Source organism: Nerophis lumbriciformis, linkage group LG32, assembly GCF_033978685.3.
Source record: "Nerophis lumbriciformis linkage group LG32, RoL_Nlum_v2.1, whole genome shotgun sequence".
NCBI classification, from domain to species: Eukaryota; Metazoa; Chordata; class Actinopteri; order Syngnathiformes; family Syngnathidae; genus Nerophis; species Nerophis lumbriciformis.
This window is the reverse complement of record NC_084579.2, coordinates 21,950,916-21,970,296: the sequence shown is the minus strand read 5'-3', so window position 1 is coordinate 21,970,296 and position 19,381 is coordinate 21,950,916. Positions and strand designations below refer to the sequence as shown.

The following is a 19,381-nucleotide window of genomic DNA, read 5'->3' as shown; positions in this document are numbered from 1 at the left end:
GAGGAAACACATTTCGGTCACTAGTACCCGGGATTTTGCCCTTTCGGCCATAACCCAAAGCTCATGACTATCGGTGAGGATGGGAACATAGATCGAATGGTAAATTGAGAGCTTTGCCTTCCGGCTCAGCTCCTTCTTCACCACGACGGATCGATACAGGGTTCGCATTAGTGCAGATGCGGCACCGATCCACCCTTCCCTCACTCGTGAACAAGACTCCGAGGTACTTGGGGCAAGATCGCCTCCCCAACCCGGAGGCGCTGATTTCCCTCTCAGTCGCTTAACATTCAGCTGCGAATCGAGCTAGTGAAAGCTGAAGATCCTGGCCAGGTGAAGCCATCAGGACCACATAATCTGCAAAAAGTAAAAATAACATCCTACAGCCACCAAACCGGATCCCCTCAACGTCCTGACTGCGCCTAGAAACTGTCCACAAAAGTTATAAACAGAATTGGTGACAATGGGCAGTCCAACCCTCACAGGAAACGTGTCAAGCTCTGACACTGATCATACAGAGAGCGGACCCCAACAATCAGATGGTCCGTTATTTTTAATCTAATTGTTGATTTACTGTAAATATCTGGTTACTTTCTATGGTTTCATGGTTCTAGCTACACTTGTTACACGCCTATTATTCTGTTGTGTGGATAATTTACATTAGTTTTGGGCAATATTATACATTTACATGGGCAGTATTGGCCAAACCTTATTTTAATACTTTGGCTACTGGCTACAAAGTAAACAAAAACAGAATGCTGGACGACAGCAAAGACTTTTACTGTGGAGCAAAGACGGTGTCCACAATGTACATCCGAACATGACATTACAATCAACAATGTCTCCACAAAAAAGGATAAAAACAACTGAAATATTCTTGATTGCTAAAACAACGTAGATGCGGGAAATATCGCTCAAATGAAAATACCAAAAAAAGAGAAAAGGCCACCAAAATAGGAGCGCAAGACAAGAACTAAAACACTACAAACAGGAAAACAGCAAAAAACTCAAAATAAGTCACGGCGTGATGTGACAGGTTGTGTCAGTACACCTACTTTGAGACAAGAGCTATATTGATGCATGGTTTGTTATGGTTTAAAGTCATATCCAACAATTGCGACAACGACTTTTTACTGTCAACTGAGTTTAGTTTTTTAATGATTTCTGCTGGTGGTGTGCCTCCGGATTTTTTCACCGCAAAAAATGTGCCTTGGCTTAAAAAAAGGTTGAAAAACACTGCCATAAAACACTATACTGTAACATTTTACTGTGGAATGCATGGGTACACTCTCTCCTCCCCCATGCAGGCACCCACTATTTCATTCACTGACACCCCGTCCCTCATGTTTGAACTTCCTGCAGTGCCACCTCCGTGCGTCGCTTACATGTCACAGGTCGAGGATTCTTGAGTGATTACGCGCATGTGAACTGTCTAAACCTGCCCTCCCACAAGCTCACTGTGAACATGAAGAATGCCTGCGAGGACAAGGATAGGAGAAGATAAAGAGGTGATAGCAGAGCTTTGACTATGTCATTGTCAAAGTAGGAATGAGTCATACCGCCAAGCAAAAATAGATAAACTACATACTCAAAAGAGGAAAGGAAAGAAGGAGAAGGCTGATTGCTTCTTTTTTCAATGAAATAAAAGTACAGGACAGGTAAGGACAGTGAGGAGTTCAATAAAAAAATACATTTCAAACTACGGGAAAAATAAAGTCACTCAGAATTCCGAGTTCAAGGCCTCAAGTGAGTGAGCTAATGAGGTTATTTCCAGATGCTTTTTGTGTTTTTCTGCTTTTTTTGATTGCAGCATTTACTCCAGATGGACTGTCATGTATCGCTATCATTCTCGAGAGCATCAGAAAAATACCTCCTGCTTTTTCTTTGGCTTTTTTTTTTAATAACACCTATTTTTCAGCATTCACATAGTAAGTGTGATTTCCCACATTTTCTCTACTGATTCAAACTAGGGATGTCCGATAATGGCTTTTTGCCGATATACGATATTCCGATATTGTCCAACTCTTTAATTACCGATACCGATATCAACCGATATATACAGTCGTGGAATCAACACATTATTATGCCTAATTCCGACAACCAGGTACGGTGAAGATAAGGTACTTTTTAAAAAAAATTATAAAATAAAATAAGATAAATAAATTAAAAACATTTTCTTGAATAAAAAAGAAAGTAAAACAATATAAAAACAGTTACATTGAAACTAGTAATTAATGAAAATTAGTAATATTAACTGTTAAAGGTTAGTACTATTAGTGGACCAGCAGCATGCACAATCATGTGTGCTTATGGACTGTATCCCTTGCAGACTGTATTGATACATATTGATATATAATGTAGGAAACAGAATATTAATAACAGAAAGAAACAACCCTTTTGTGTGAATGAGTGTGAATGAGTGTAAATGGGTGAGGAAGGTTTTTTGGGGTTGGTGCACTAATTGTAAGTGTATTTTATGTTTTTTATGTTGATTTAATAAAATTAATAAAAAATAAACGATACCCAAAATAAAAAAAACGATACCGATAATTTCCGATATTACATTTTAACGCATTTATCGGCCGATAATATCGGCCTGCCGATATTATCGGACATCTTTAATTCCAACCCTTCCACTATCTACATATTTCGCTTATTCACAATCAGGTTATCTCTTTTTTATGTCGGAAAAATTGCAGATTTCCCCGGATTTCCCACTTTTCCGTAAAACATCTATTCTCTATTAAAAAGTGTTACTACTTCCACAATTCTCAACCCAATACTTGGACCAAAATTGTTCAATCTCAATATAAATGACATTTGTAAAGTTACAAAGGACCTAAAGTTAGTATTATTTGCAGATGATACAACGGAGAGAACACACAGAAGATAATACAAATAACAACGGAAGAAATGAACACATTAAAAAGATGATTTGACAAAAACAGACTATCTTTGAATCTCAGCAAAACTAAAATAATGCTATTTGGTAACAGTAGAAGAGAAAGTCAAACACAAATACAAATAGACTGAGTAGATATTGCAAAGGTAAAAGAAAACAAATCTTTGTAATAACAGATGATAAAATAAATTGGAAATCTCATGTAAAAAAAACATACAACATAAAGTAGCAAGAAACACGTCAATAATGAATAAAGCAAAACATGTTGTGGACCACAAATCACTTCATATTCTTTACTGCTCGCTAGTGTTACCATATCTGAGTTGTTAGGTGCCACAGGAACCTCTTGCAGCTCAATCCGTCAAAACCAAGGAGCTGGTCATTGACCTTGGGAGGTCGAGTCCAAGGTCACAACCTACTGTGATTGAGGGAGTCGAGGTACAGACCGTGGAGTCATTCAAGTACCTCGGGGTGTGGGTGGACAACAAGCTGGACTGGACTGTTAACACGGACCACTTGTACAGGAAAGGACTGAGCAGGCTGTACTTCCTGAGGAGGCTGCTCTCCTTCAACATTTGCAAAAACCTCTTGTGGATGTACTACCAGTCTGTGGTTGCCAGTGTTCTGTTCTACATCGTAGTGTGCTGGGGAGGGCAGTACATCTAAGAAGGACGGCTCCAGACTGGAGAAACTGATCAGGCGGGCCGGCTCTATGATTGGAATAAAACTGGATTCACTGGTGACGATGGCAGAGAAGAGGACTGTGGAAAAACTAGTGAGCATCATGGATGATGCCAGTCACCCTCTGCATACTGTTATCAGTAGCCAGAGGAGCCTGTTCAGTGCTAGACTGCTAGACTTATTGTGATGGGGCGGGGGTAGAGGGTAGCGCGGGGTGTATATTGTAGCGTCACGGAAGAGTTAGTGCTGCAAGAGGTTCTGGGTATTTGTTCTGTTGTGTTTATGTTGTGTTACGGTGCGGATGTTCTCCCGAAATGTGTTTGTCATTCTTGTTTGGTGTGGGTTCACAGTGTGGCGCATATTTGTAACAGTGTTAAAGTTGTTTATACGGCCACCCTCAGTGTGACCTGTATGGCTGCGCAAAGGCAGTGCCTTTAAGGTTTATGGTGCTCTGTACTTCTCCCTACGTCCGTGTACACAGCGGCGTTTTAAAAAGTCATAAATTTTACTTTTTGAGACCGATACCGATAAATTTGAAACCGATAATTTCCGATATTACATTTTAAAGCATTTATCGGCCGATAATATCCGCAGTCCGATATTATCGGACATCCCTAGATAAAATTGCTATGGTATGAAAAGGGGTAGGATTAAATAAACTCTGCTTCTTCCTACTCCTTTTCGGACGTGCTGTAATGAAATAACTGGAAATGTGTGATGCATTACATTGTATCGTATACATGTTCGAAATAAACTGAAACTGAACAATGTTGCAAACGTGGGGTCGCATGGCTTTGAGGGTTGTGTTCTAACGGGTGCAGAGGGATAAGCAGGAAGCGGCAGACGCGCAGCGTACAGGTAAGATGAATATTTCTTCCAAAAACAAAGGCAGAAATACAAAAGATAAACGTGCCGCTGGCACGGGAAGCTATGGCAAAGCTTAACAAAGAACTAGTATGAGTGTAGTAGCGAGTAACTAGCAAAAATTTACTTACCTAGGGATCCCAAAGGGTGGCAAAACGAACGCAACTGTCGTGTGTGGCGAACAATGATGTAATTATGTAACAACATAATATAAAGGGGAGTGATCAGCAATAGGTGAGGACACTAATTACTAGAGATGTCCGATAATGGCTTTTTTGCCGATATCCGATATTCCGATATTGTCCAACTCTTAATTACCGATTCCGATATCAACCGATACCGATATATACAGTCGTGGAACTAACACATTATTATTATTATGCCTAATTTTTTTGTGATGTACCGCTGGATGCATTAAACAATGTAACTTTACAATGAATTGATTAACGTGGACCCCGACTTAAACAAGTTGAAAAACTTAGTCGGGTGTTACCATTTAGTGGTCAATTGTACGGAATATGTACTGTACTGTGCAATCTACTAATACAAGTTTCAATCAATCAATCAAAAACAAGGTTTTCCAAAATAAGAGAACAACTTCAACTCCAGTTATAGAAAAAAGTGCCAACATGGCACTGCCATAGTTATTATTGAAGTCACAAAGTGCATTATTCTTTTTAACATGCCTCAAAACAGCAGCTTGGAATTTGGGACATGCTCTCCCTGAGATAATCCTGATACCCATTACAACTATGGGAAATACTATACTTTGACTTTCACAAAGTGCATTATTTTTTTTAACATGCCTCAAAACAACAGCTACAAAAACAATAAAGGCACACAGCTTCAGTGCAGAGTATACTAGAGCATACTTGCCAACCTTGAGACCTCCGAATTCGGGAGATGGGGGGGCGGCGGGGTTGAGGTGGGCGGGGTTGGGGGGGCGGGTTTGGTGGTAGCGGGGGGTGTATATTGTAGCGTCTTGGAAGAGTTAGTGCTGCAAGGAGTTCTGGGTATTTGTTCTGTTGTGTTTATGTTGTGTTACGGTGCGGATGTGTTTGTCATTCTTGTTTGGTGTGGGTTCACAGTGTGGCGCATATTTGTAACAGTGTTAAAGTTGTTTATACGGCCACCCTCAGTGTGACCTGTATGGCTGTTGATCAAGTATGCCTTGCATTCACTTATGTGTGTGTTAAAGCCGCGACTTGGCTGGAACGCTGTTTGTATGGAGGAAAAGCGGACGTGACGACAGGTTGTAGAGGACGCTAAAGGCAGTGCCTTTAAGGCACGCCCCCAATAATGTTGTCCGGGTGGAAAATTCGGGAGTCTCCCGGGAATATCGGGAGGTTGAAACCAATACCGATAATTTCCGATATTACATTTCTAAAGCATTTATCGGCCGATAACATCGGCAGGCCAATATTATCGGACATCTCTACGAAATACCAAACAGAAACAGGAGTGTCTAATCAGTACACCTAACAACAAGAAAAGTAAACAAGAGGAATCAGCACTAAACTAGAAATAATAACCAAAACACAAAAGAGGGCATGACACTGATTCAAACCGTTCCAAAGTCAAAATACTAATGATAATGTTAGTCAATTACTAGCATTCTTGTTAGAATGCTAGCAGTTAACATGCCCGAAGTAACAAAATATTAGCAAGCGAGCTTTTTTAGCAATTTCTTGCTAATGTTAGTATTTTAGCTTTTAAACTAATTTCGGAGGTATACACCTCAGAGTCAAAATATGTTGTTATTTCACATATTTTTAGAGTTAGCATGATAACGTTAGCATGCTATATTTTTTAGGTCATTTTCCAGGTATATACTTCTGAGTCAAATATCTTATTTCTCGCATGTTAAAGGGAAACTGAACTTTTTTGTCATGTCTGTATTATCATGTTTTGTTTTAAGTCATGTTTTGTTTAGTTTCTGTCTTTTCACTCCCTTGTCTGGTCACCATAGCAACCATTAGTTTTCACCTGTCACGTCACGCACCTGTTTCACGTCTTGAGTCACGCACCTGTTTTCGTTAATCATGTCTGTAGTATTTAAGTTCAGTGTTTTTCAGTTTGTCTTTCTGACGACCTCACACCACATTTATGCTCTGTCCATTCCTTTATGAACCTGCTTCATGTCCCTTGTCAAAGTAAGTTTTGGTTCCATGTTTATAGTCTTTTAGTTTTTCACAGTTTGTTCTCCGCCACTGTGCGTGCTTTTCATTTGTATTTTTTGCTATAGTCGAATTGTTCATAGTTTATTCTCCGCCACTGTGCGCGCTTTTTGTTTGATCCTTTTTTTGTATTATAGTCTTTAAATAAAAACATGTACCTTCATTCCCGTCTCGCCCGTCCCAACTTTCCGTTGCATCCCGGAAAAGCAAACACCCCGGACCAAGTCTTGACATTTTTTTGGAATTTTGCCTATCGTTCACAATTATGAAAGCCATGTCGATGGATATATTTTTTTTAATGCATTCTAAATATCAAATAAACGTAAATAAAAGTCTGCTTCAATGGAGCCAATGGGGGGTCCTCTATTCTGCCCATAAAACGCAATAAAAAAACATTTAAAAAGCGCCAATAATACTCCATTTGCATTTCGTGACTTGAAAATGTACCAAATATTAGTGATATTGTTATTGCAAGCGCTAATGCAGACAAACTATTTATAGCGGCGCCGTGATCCCTAGCGTGTGTGCCAATGTTTACATCATTGAGTGGTCTGCTGCTTCCTCGCTTCTGAAGGTTTTTTCTAGATCATAAATTGTGTCTCTCACCTGGATAGTAGAAGAATGAGGAAGTATTCCAACAAGTTGGTTCACTTTGACAGCCAATTGAATAACAGAAATGGCGAGAATGACACGAAAAGACACTTGGCTCCACCCCTTTTTTCTTTGAGAGGATAATGAGTCATTTTTCATCTAAATGGGAATATATGAACATCCTAGCAGTCAGCATCTTAATGACAGCAGACTTTATACAGTAAGTGATGTTTCATTATGTTTGTTGGCTCTTATAAAGTCTGCAGTGAGTGGAAATCAGTTGTGTAGTGGGAAAAAAAAATCAAAAGTTGTGATGCGTTGTTGAAAATAATGCTCCGCGGAGCTTAAAATGATCAAAATACGTAAATATAAATGGCAAAATCGTAAATGGATTGCACTTTTATAGCTCTTTTCTACCTTCAAGGTAATCAAAGCGCTTTGACACTATTTCCACATTCACCCATTCACACACACATTCACAAACCGATGGCGGAAGCTGCCATGCAAGGCACTAACCACGAACCATCAGGAGCAAGGGTGAAGTGCTCATGGACACAACAGACAAGACTAGGATGGCGGAAATTGGGATTGAACCTGGAACCCTGTAATTGCTGGCACGGCCACACTACCACATGAGCAACGACGGCCCCGTTACCACATGACATACTGTATATACTTACAGAATATATATACAACCTTCATGGAAGTGTTTGGATGTTTTTAAAGTGCTTTTATAGGCGGAATAGAGCGACTTCCATAGGCTCTATTGTAAGCAGACTTTTGATCGCATTTATTTAATATTTAGAATGCATTAAGAAAATATTGTCTTACATAAGGATTGTGAATGATAGGCAAAATTCCACAAAACAATGCAGTTCCCATTTAACTTTTAGCTTGCAAACGTTAGCACTTATTTTAGTATAACAGCTTTTTTTGCCCATCATACATTTTTGTACTTGACGCTATCTGACTACTGGGCTAACTGTAAGCACTGAGCATTTCACTTCATCTTTTCAGTAGCGATGTCCGATAATATCCGACTGCCGATATATGCTCTAAAATGTAATATCGGAAATTATCTGTATCGGTTTCAAAAAGTAAAATGTATGACTTTTTAAAACGCCGCTGTACGGCGTGGTACACGGACGTAGGGAGAAGTACAGAGCAGTTGCGTCTCCCAATCATACTTGCCAACCCTCCCGATTTTCCTGGGAGACTCCCGAATTTCAGTGCCCCTCCCGAAAATCTCCCAGGGCAACCATTCTCCCGAATTTCTCCCATACAACAATATTGGGGGCGCGCCTTAAAGGCACTGCCTTTGCGTGCCGGACCAGTCACATAATATCTACGGCTTTTCACACACACAAGTGAATGCATCGCATTCTTGGTCAACAGCCATACAGATCACACTGAGGGTAGCCGTATAAACAACTTTAACACTGTTACAAATATGCGCCACACTGTGAACCCACACCAAACAAGAATGACAAACACATTTCGGGAGAACATCCGCACCGTAACACAACATAAACAAAACAAAACAAATACCCAGAACCCCTTGCAGCACTAACTCTTCCGGGACGCTACAATATACACCCCCCTACCCCCCCCCCCCCCGCCCCCAACTCAACCCCGACCCCCAAATCCCGCTCACCTAAACCTACTCATGCTCTCTCAGGGAGAGCATGTCCCAAATTCCAAGCTGCTGTTTTGAGGCATGTTAAAAAAAATAATGCACTTTGTTAATTCAATAATAAATATGGCAGTGCCATGTTGGCATTTTTTTCCATAACTTGAGTTGATTTATTTTGGAAAACCTTGTTACATTGTTTAATGCATCCAGCGGGGCATCACAACAAAATTAGGCATAATAATGTGTTAATTCCACGACTGTATATATCGGTATCGGTTGATATCGGAATCGGTAATTAAGAGTTGGACAATATCGGAATATCAGATATCGGCAAAAAAGCCATTATCGGACATCTCTACTTTTCAGCATTCACACGCAATTCCTATCGAAATGGCATTTGCTAGTTCTAAAAGGGTCCTCACTAAAAGCTGTTAAAAGATTTTGATATTTTCACATGTTTTTTAATTGTGTAAAATGAAAACTATATACAACTAAAAAACTAAATATATTTTAGGACAGGGCATTGTGTTATTCATTTTTATTATCATTTTACCTTATCTCTTCACAATAGTCGTTTTGCTCAACTTTTACCCCCAATTTTTTGGGTTTAACTTTAAAAAAAAGCAAATGGTCCCTAGGCCGCACTTGCCTTTTACAGTGGTTGACTTCTTTTTACACTTGCAGCACAAGTAAAAGCTTTATTAAGTGAGATACCACATTAATAATAGTAATATAATTTTTTTTTTTTACACTTGTACTAGCATTACGAATGTAAACATTTCAATGAAAGCATTAATTTAACAAAGTCAAGTTGCACATAGAGCCGATATTAGACCATAACCCATACACAAAACCAACATGAGCAAGCACTTTGGCGACAGAGGCTAAGAAAATCTCCTCAAACACATCCGACAGTCACAATGGGTCGGCCATTTGCCTCCACAGGCATTAAAAACATGCAGACAGAATAAAACAGATAGGAGAGGAGTCGAAGGGTTTTACAATGGAGACAGTTTGACCTGGAAACTGACTATTGCTACAGTATTAGTAGCAGGAAAGGATGCGGGAATATGCTGAGGGCAAAAGGATAGAAAATGAGGATTGAAATAAGGGGAGATGAGGAAGAGGAGACGTTATGAAGACGCATTTAAAAAATGTACAGCTTTTGCCAAGAGAGATATCAGACCTTCTTTCCTTCCTTCCTTGGGGGAACTATTTAGTGAACAGATCAGACATGGTGTCAGGATGAAGAACAGAGAGGCTGGCAATGGCATAAAGTGATCATGATGATGGAGGGAAGAGAGGAAGCAGAGAAAGGCGCTCTTTGATGTGTGCTGTCCCCTCAGGTGATCCATCCTCCCCATTCATTAGGGGCCCGTTTGCCTGGAACCTTCCTGTCCACATGCCATCTGGATGGAAGCCCCTTAAAGTATGCACACACACACACACACACACACACACACACGCACGCACACACACACACACACACACACCTGCGACAACCCATTACTTCATCACAAGTGTCCTGTGTCTCACACTCGTGCCCCCGCTCCCTCCTCTCCTTTTCTCTGTGTGTGGGTCCTATACTTCCTCAAAGAGTTGCATTATTCCACAGCTATATTGCACCAGATGAAAGTTGTACGGCCCCCGCGGGCGGGAAATGGACCGTTGCAGCAGCAGCAGATATTGCAGATAAGGCAATAAGGCGATTTTGTGAAAATTCGCAGACAAGACACAAAACAAACTCAAATGGCGCAGCACATCAGGGGAAAGAGCTGATTGTGTGATCCATCTAGCAAGTGTGTCTTACCAACATCCATCCATCCATCCATCTTCTTCCGCTTATCCGAGGTCGGGTTGCGGGGGCAGCAGCCTAAGCAGGGAAGCCCAGACTTCCCTCTCACCAGCCACTTCGTCCAGCTCTTCCCGGGGGATCCCGAGGCGTTCCCAGGCCAGCCGGGAGACATAGTCTTACCAACATGTCCTGGGTCTTCCCCGTGGCCTCCTACCGGTCGGACGTGCCCTAAACACCTCCCTAGGGAGGCGTTCGGGTGGCATCCTGACTAGATGCCCGAACCACCTCATCTGGCTCCTCTCGATGTGGAGGAGCAGCGGCTTTACTTTGAGTTCCTCCCGGATGGCAGAGCTTCTCACCCTATCTCTAAGGGAGAGACCCGCCACCTGGCGGAGGAAACTCATTTCGGCCGCTTGTACCCGTGATCTTGTCCTTTCGGTCATAACCCAAAGCTCATGACCATAGGTGAGGATGGGAACGTAGATCGACCGGTAAATTGAGAGCTGAGCCGGAAGGCTCAGCTCCTTCTTCACCACAACGGATCGATACAGCGTCCGCATTACTGAAGACGCCGCACCGATCCGCCTGTCGATCTCACGATCCACTCTTCCCTCACTCGTGAACAAGACTCCGAGGTACTTGAACTCCTCCACTTGGGGCAAGATCTCCTCCCCAACCCGGAGATGGCACTCCACCCTTTTCCTGGCGAGAACCATGGACTCGGACTTGGAGGTGCTGATTCTCATCCCAGTCGCTTCACACTCAGCTGCGAACCGATCCAGTGAGAGCTGAAGATCCTGGCCAGATGAAGCCATTAGGACCACATCATCTGCAAAAAGCAGAGACCTAATCCTGCAGCCACCAAACCGGATCCCCTCAACGCCATGACTGCGCCTAGAAATTCTGTCCATAAAAGTTATGAACAGAATCGGTGACAAAGGGCAGCTTTGGCGGAGTCCAACCCTCACTGGAAACGTGTCCGACTTACTGCCGGCAATGCGGACCAAGTTCTGACACTGATCATACAGGGACATACAGTCTTACCAACAGTAGGTATAATTTCTAATCAGATCCAATACAAAACCTGAAGGAAAATGACTAGAATGCCACTTAGCAGAATGCAAGGTCAAAAAGATTCCTGGGTAAGAATGTCTGATGATATCAGCCAACTGATGAGATTGCATACTGTATATGCCTGGATTTCGTCCAAATTTCAATTTCAATGTATTTGGGATAGCCCCTTGTGATGCAGAATCACTTTTTCAAGCAGTCCCTACACACATACAGAAAACATAAAATATACAATACAATAAAACACAACAAACACAAAAACACACTGCTCTACCACTTCCACAGCACCCTACATCACACCTGCTCACACACATCTACTGTATATAAACCATTGCAGTGGATTACAACACAATACAGTAAAACATCAGGACTAACAGAATACAACTTCAGCATGGAAACAAGAACTCGTTTGGTGGTGGAAGGATGATTATGCCAATCAGATGGAATATTCAGATGCATGGATAAAGCTTGGTACAGTAAGTGTAGTCATGTGACCTTTACAGTTACGCACCCGACTTAATGACTAACAATGTTCCGATTAGGGATTTATATTACTGATTTTGATCATCCATGAGTGAATCAACCGATACCAATACATTTTAATAATGTCAGCACAATTTTTAAACAAGTTCCTCTTTTTATTTTATTACATACAACTATTTGAAAAAAAAAAAAAAAAAGAATAGTACACAGTAACTAAACAAAATCCAAAACTACCATCTGTTACTCATTGAAATCCTTTTTTCCTAGAAGGCCTCCTGTGTCCTGGGACATATTCCCTGAATGTGTAAGTAAACATTAACAAAAAAAAAAGAAGATAATTATGAGGAAATGAAAATGTTGATCTAACTTGATCTAGTATCAATCATATACTGATACTACCCTTGGTGTCAACACCACCAATTTATGGATCGATCCACACTCTTACGTGTTGAGTACTTCTCGCTGTGACAATGCTGACACACCAACAGTTGTTGTTATATCATTATTTCCTCTCTAGATTCAGATTAAAATGTACTTAAGTTTACTAAACATGTATTTCCTATGTTGTTTCTAGCTAACTTAGCGGTCAGCTTTGCAATTATCATGCCCGCTGCTGCTTGCTCTTGGTGAGTAACGTGTTCATCCTCGTCTTCCAGTGTTAATGTTAGTTGACAATGATACTTAAGATTAGGGATGTCCCGATCCAGGTTTTTGCACTTCCGTACCGATACCGATATTGTTTTTGCATTTCCGATCCGATACCGATACTGACCGATACCGATACTGACCGATACTGGCCTATCCGAGCATGTATTAAAGTTTAAAGTTATTTAGCCTACTTAGTTGTCAGAATCATGTTGAAAAGGGTTTTAGTACTCTTGATAACAACTAGCCAGCTGAATTAGGTGAGTTTGAATAATACACAATGGTTGGTAACAAGAAACTGACCTGTTTATTCAAGGATAAACACAAAATAGACAAAATTATACATGACAAACAGAAATGGCATCATTGAACTAGGGCTGGGCGATATGGCCTTTTTTTAATATTGCGATATTTTAAGGCCATATTGCGATACACAATACAGTGTTTCCCACAGGACAGGCATCTATTTGTGGTGGTGTGGTCGGGGGGCGGCGGCGGCGGCAGCGGCGATGACCAAGAAGAACGCGGAGTTGGAATATAATTACAACATTTTATGTACATATTTATACACAGATTTGAACAATTAGTGATTCACTGAAATATATTTATTAATAGTGGTTCTTACAAAAAATATATCTTATAAAGTATAAAAGCTAAAATGTCTCTTAAAGCTCTGCCCCTTTAATTAGTGAATACTAAATAATTTAACTTTAGCCTACTACTACAACCATATTATTTACCAGCAACATGAAGTGAAACAGAGGCAGAGGTGTCCTGCCACAGTCAGTCAACCTCCTCCTCCTCCTCCTGCTGTAGGCCTACCTCCTCTCCAAGTCGAGCCCTTTTCGGCCGTTGAAAATATTTTTCTATACTCATCTGTGTGAAGGAGTGAACATCCAACATTAGAATTGATTACTAACGAGCAGAAGCACTCTATGTACAGTGCCGTCTAACCTTAAGCGGCAGCAGCTCAACACATGCAGGGTTCAACGTTAAGGTTTTTTTCTACTTGCCCGACTTCTCAAATCTACTTACCCCAATATTTTTACTTGTCCTGCCTAGGTTTTTTTCTGGCTGTGTAGTGCTCATGGCTTATATCTTACTAAAATTCTTCCCATTGACTATTTACAACACTACACAGTATTTATTATTATTATTATCTATAATTACATTTAAATGGCATTGCATACATGTAAAATTAAATGCTATTTCACATTATTTGACCAGTAGCAGTTACACCCATCTGAACAGGTCAGCCACCTGTTTAAAGCCCGATCACAGTTGAAATCTTGAAATGAAGGGCCTTTAATGGCCAAAACATTAACCTGGACAACATTTTAAAGCTGGTTGGCTCAGATTTTATTCTTTTCATTGCATTCACATGCTGCAGTGGACAGTGGACAATTTAGCTTCAGTCCATGTGTGTTTATTGACAACAGGGTTATAACCTGGACACGTTAGCTCGTCGGTATGAAAACACGTGATTGTTACTACGTGCGTCTGCAGTCAAACAGCGGCGGTGTTAATGAAGCAGCGTCAGGCTCCTCACCGTCAGTGAAACGCTCGGTGAAATCGCGGATTAACGTTAAATATATGACGAGCCGCGAGCGATGCAGCTATAACCTATCTACCTATAACACCTGTAAAAATGAAGCAATGCTACCACGCTAGCAAGTGTTAGCTAGCCGGCTATGAGCCACCAAGCTGCTAACTATCGCCAAAAGGCACCATTTAAGTTTTTTTCCCCATGGCATCCTGGATCAAGGCTTTCAGCAGCTTTTGGACGTTTGAGGTAGAAACGTAGGAAGCGCCATCATTATGAAAAGTAGCCGGCGAGTATTTTGATCCCGTCCGTCCGTCCCTATTCTTCTTCTTCTTCTTCTTCTTCTTCTTCTGGCCCACCAGGTGAATTAAGTGCTATTGGCGGAGTTACAATGCATAGTAGGCTACCGCCACCTACTGCACCGGAGGTGTAACTACAAGCAACATTCACAGACAGTCCCATTGCTTTTATGAGCGGTCGAGCGAGTCAAAAGCCAAAAAATCCATTTGTGGCGGACGTAATTCTTTCGTGGTGGGCCGCCACAAATAAATGAATGTGTGGGAAACACTGCAATATATATCTCGATATTTTGCCTTAGCCTTGAATGAACACTTGATGCATATAATCACAGCAGTATGATGATTCTATGTGTTTTGATTGATTGATTGAGACTTTTATTAGTAGGTTGCACAGTGAAGTACATATTCTGTACAATTGACCACTAAATGGTAACACCCGAATAAGTTTTTCAACTTGTTTAAGTCGGGGTCCACTTATTGGCAAATTGATTCATGATACAGATATATACTATCAGATATATACTATCATCATAATACATCATAATACAGTCATCACACAAGATAATCACATTGAATTATTTACATTATTTATAATCCAGGGTGTGGAGGGGGGCGCCGGATGTAAGTGTCAAAAAGACAGCCAAAAGAGTTTGATATGAGAATAAATCTAAAGTTAAAATATAGGGTAGAAATGCACCCATTTGCAGGAAATGTAGTCTTGATTTTCACAATTTTCTTTCAAGGCTTGCATGTCTACATTAAAACATTCTTCTTCATACTGCATTAATATATGCTACTTATAAACTTTCATGCAGAGAAGGAAATCACAACTAAAAAAATCACTAATTTTGTCATATGGTGTTGATGTGGGCGTGTGGCACCGAATGGAGATAAGCGTCTCGACACGTCACAATATTTGAACAATGATGACGAAAACTGTTTTCTCTGTCGTGTCCGTGTGTCGAAAATTGTTATGCGCTTATTTTTTTATTTGATTTTGTGCGTGGCATAGATTTGCTATGCGCAGAGGACGCTTAAACAGTGCGCAATTGCACAGGCGAGCACCTTAGAGGGAGCGTTGCTCGCACGGCTGCGCTAGCATCACAGCTAACGTTAGCCATGCTGCTACCTCTCTGCTCGGGGAGGACGTATACATATGTGACGTATGTCGTGAGAGTATGTGACGTATGACGTGACAGTATGTGACGTATGACATGACAGTATGTGACGTGTGTAAGAAGGTGCGCTTGCTGTCTGTGAGAGGGAGACACAGGAAAGAGTGAGAAGAGCCTGTCGTGTACTGCCTGCAGCTAAAAGCAACTGCGTGAAAATTCACAGACCTGTGGATGTGTTGAAGGTGTGCTGGAAAATGCGGAACGGAAATTAGGGCGTAGCAGAAAAGTGGAATGTATTATTTAAATCGGTGCGTTGGAAAACACGGACCGGAGTTTTTTTTTTAAACTGGATCTGGATCGGCATTTTCCCATGCCTTGCCGATACGCAATTTTTGGCAAATATCGGCAGCCGATCCGATCCAAATATCGGATCGGGACATCCCTACTTAAAATACAAACAAATGCAGTTTATTTTCCGTAAGGGGACGTGATTACTATTAACTTAGGGGAGCAACTCCACATAGTCTATAGCGATACACAATTAGCTGCTAGCTTGTCAGCTGGGGTTAAAAAAATAATAATTATACTAGCCAGAACGGAGTGGCGTTTGTTATCGGCATTAAAAGGCATTACCGTATTTTTCGGACTATAAGTCGCAGTTTTTTTCATAGTTTGGCCGGGCTCCAGTGCGATTTATATTTGTTTTTTTCCTTCTTTATTATGCATTTTCGGCAGGTGCGACTTATACTCCGGTGCGACTTATACTCCGAAAAATACGGTAATCAGCAATGGCGATCACGTAATTTTTCAAGAAAATCGTCTGATATTGATCGGCGGCAGATCGATCGAAACATCCGTACCAATGACTTCATCAAACTGCACTACACAGAACAAGTATGGCCTCACCCTGGAATTTTACAATTACAGGCAATATGCAATTTGCAATAACCTTGATTTGGTGGCAAGGCATCTTGCTTTAATACTTCTACTCTAATATCACAATCAATCAAGAATGATAAAAAGCTACTGCTTTAGGGTTGTTTTGAGTTACAAGCTTGGCTGTCAAACCAGTTGAGCTCGTAAGTAGGGGTACCACTGTACTCAAAAATAAAAAAGTAATACAAGTTTAAATGTTACATATCATATTGAATATAAAAAAGAATATTTCCCTTAAAAAAAATTATTATATTTTGTGTCAATCAATCAATCAATTAATCAATCAATCAAAGTTTATCTATATAGCCCTTAATCACAAATGCCTCAAAGGGCTGCACAAACCACAACGAGTGCAGAGCGATCACATAAGTTTGATCTTTCCTTGTATTTTAGTGAAGTAATTTACAAAATACAAACATGTTAGGCTATAGGCCATAGGTGTCAAACTCAAGGGCCTGGGGTCAGATGTGGCCCGCCACTTCATTTTAATTGGCCCTCGAAAGCCTGCAAATAATATGTATCAATAAAGTACTGTAACTTTTCTTACTAAATGTATTATTTCTTAAAAAATACATGTACTCCATGTAGCAACATAATTTGTAAGTTACATACTTACAAAGTATGTAACTTAAATATTGTCTAATTATGCAAAAATATATTATCAAATATGCAAACATCCATCCATCCATCCATCCATCCATTTTCTACCGCTTTTTCCCTTCGGGGTTGCAGGGGGCGCTGGAGTCTATCTCAGCTACAATCGGGCGGAAGGCGGGGTACACCCTGGACAAGTCGCCACCTCATCACAGGGCCAACACAGATAGACAGACAACATTCACACTCACATTCACACACTAGGGTCAATTTAGTGTTGCCAATCAACCTATCCCCAGGTGCATGTCTTTGGAGGTGGGAGGAAGCCCGGAGTACCCGGAGGGAACCCACGCAGTCACGGGGAGAACATGCAAATTCCACACAGAAAGACTCTGAGCCCGGGGATCGAATCCAGGACCTTTGCATTGTGAGGCACATGCACTAACCCCTTGCACACCGTGCCGCCCATCAGATTTACAATAAACACTAAAACACTATTTAAAAATTCATAAAATCACAATGTTGTTGAAAAAAAAAGCTTTTGCGGAATCCTGGAGGGACTGATTTTTGCACAATAAGGATGACATCGACCAAATAGAGTAGTAGTTAAGAGTAGAACAATTGCACATTAACCGAAATTACATTCACATTACAAATCACATTGACCTGCTCAACTGCACCGCTGATTAACACTTATCACAATTGCACAAAACCGCACGCACAAAAATCCCTTTACTTACCACTGTAATTACCGGACTACAATACTCTTCATTCAATGACTGTAAATAATGTAAACACAAGAGAATAAAGAAGTCATACTGTTCCATTACCTCTGTTCATACTACTGCCAAAATAACTGTAGACACCTTAATATTTATTACTTCCTATACTGTATATACTGTTATACTATTTGACATTGCACTGGTACTGTATGTGACTACTGTACTTTTACTTGTACTGATACTTCTACCATAACTACTGGGACTTATTGTGCAACTTATTGTCTTGTAATTAATGTGCATCAGAGCTATTCAAACTGTTGTATATTTTGTATTTAGTGTATTAGATTCAGCAACTGGTGTTTGGATCCCACTGTACGCAATATCTGAAGAGCATGGGAAAAAAAATTTCACTGTGGTGTACTCTGCATGTGACGAATAAAACCCTTGAACCATGGCCTGCTCATGGGGCTTGTGGTTAGGGTGTCCGCCCTGAGACCGGTAGGTCGTGAGATTCAACCCCGGCCGAGTCATACCAAAGACTATAAAAATGGGACCCATTACCTCCCTGCTTGGCACTCAGCATCAAGGGTTGGAATTGGGGGTTAAATCACCAAAATGATTCCCGGGCGCGGCCACCGCTGCTGCTCACTGCTCCCCTCACCTCCCAGGGGGTGGAACAAGGGGATGGGTCAAATGCAGAGGACACATTTCACCACACCTAGTGTGTGTGTGACAATCATTGGTACTTTAACTTAAATAGAAGTTAGAAAAAGGTTCACTTAATCGAGATTTTAATTTTTGCCATAAACGCCCCTAGTGGGGACCAAAAAAAAACAACCTTGGGCTAAACTTTGAACACACCTGTTTTAAGTAAGACAGGCTCACTGCGACATTGTCAAAAAACCCTAGTCTACTTTATTGGCTTGGCTGCCACTGTCGTGACAGACTTGTGAAAGACTTAAGTTACCACAACATGCAGGCCACCTCCAATCAGGTGCCGGAGTAGAAGGTTGAATACTTCCCTTTTCTGTCAGACCAGTTAACTGCCACAGACGCTCCTGGCAGGCCTAGAAGTGGCATGTTTCTTAAAAAGACGGGTCTTTGTATTGTCGCCCCTGTAACGCCGCAACCTTGCGCTGACCGCTTTTTACAGGGATGGATGATGATTGCAATGACAAAAGTGAAAGTGACACCCTGCATGGTCACATCCATCTCATCAACCAAGATGGACAATGATGAAGACAAGTGCAAAATGTGTTAAGATGCTCGCCGCCCAAAGGTCACTCTGTTACGCGATCTGTGAAACGTGCATCCTAAATGAGCCGATTTCCTC

At 41.1% G+C, this 19,381-nt stretch overlaps 1 protein-coding gene across 1 annotated transcript in view; it reads right to left on the bottom strand.

The window, feature by feature from the left end:
• Window positions 1–19,381, bottom strand: part of LOC133574647 (chondroitin sulfate N-acetylgalactosaminyltransferase 1-like) — a 90,862-nt gene that overhangs the window by 70,523 nt on the left and 958 nt on the right. The window lies entirely within an intron of this gene.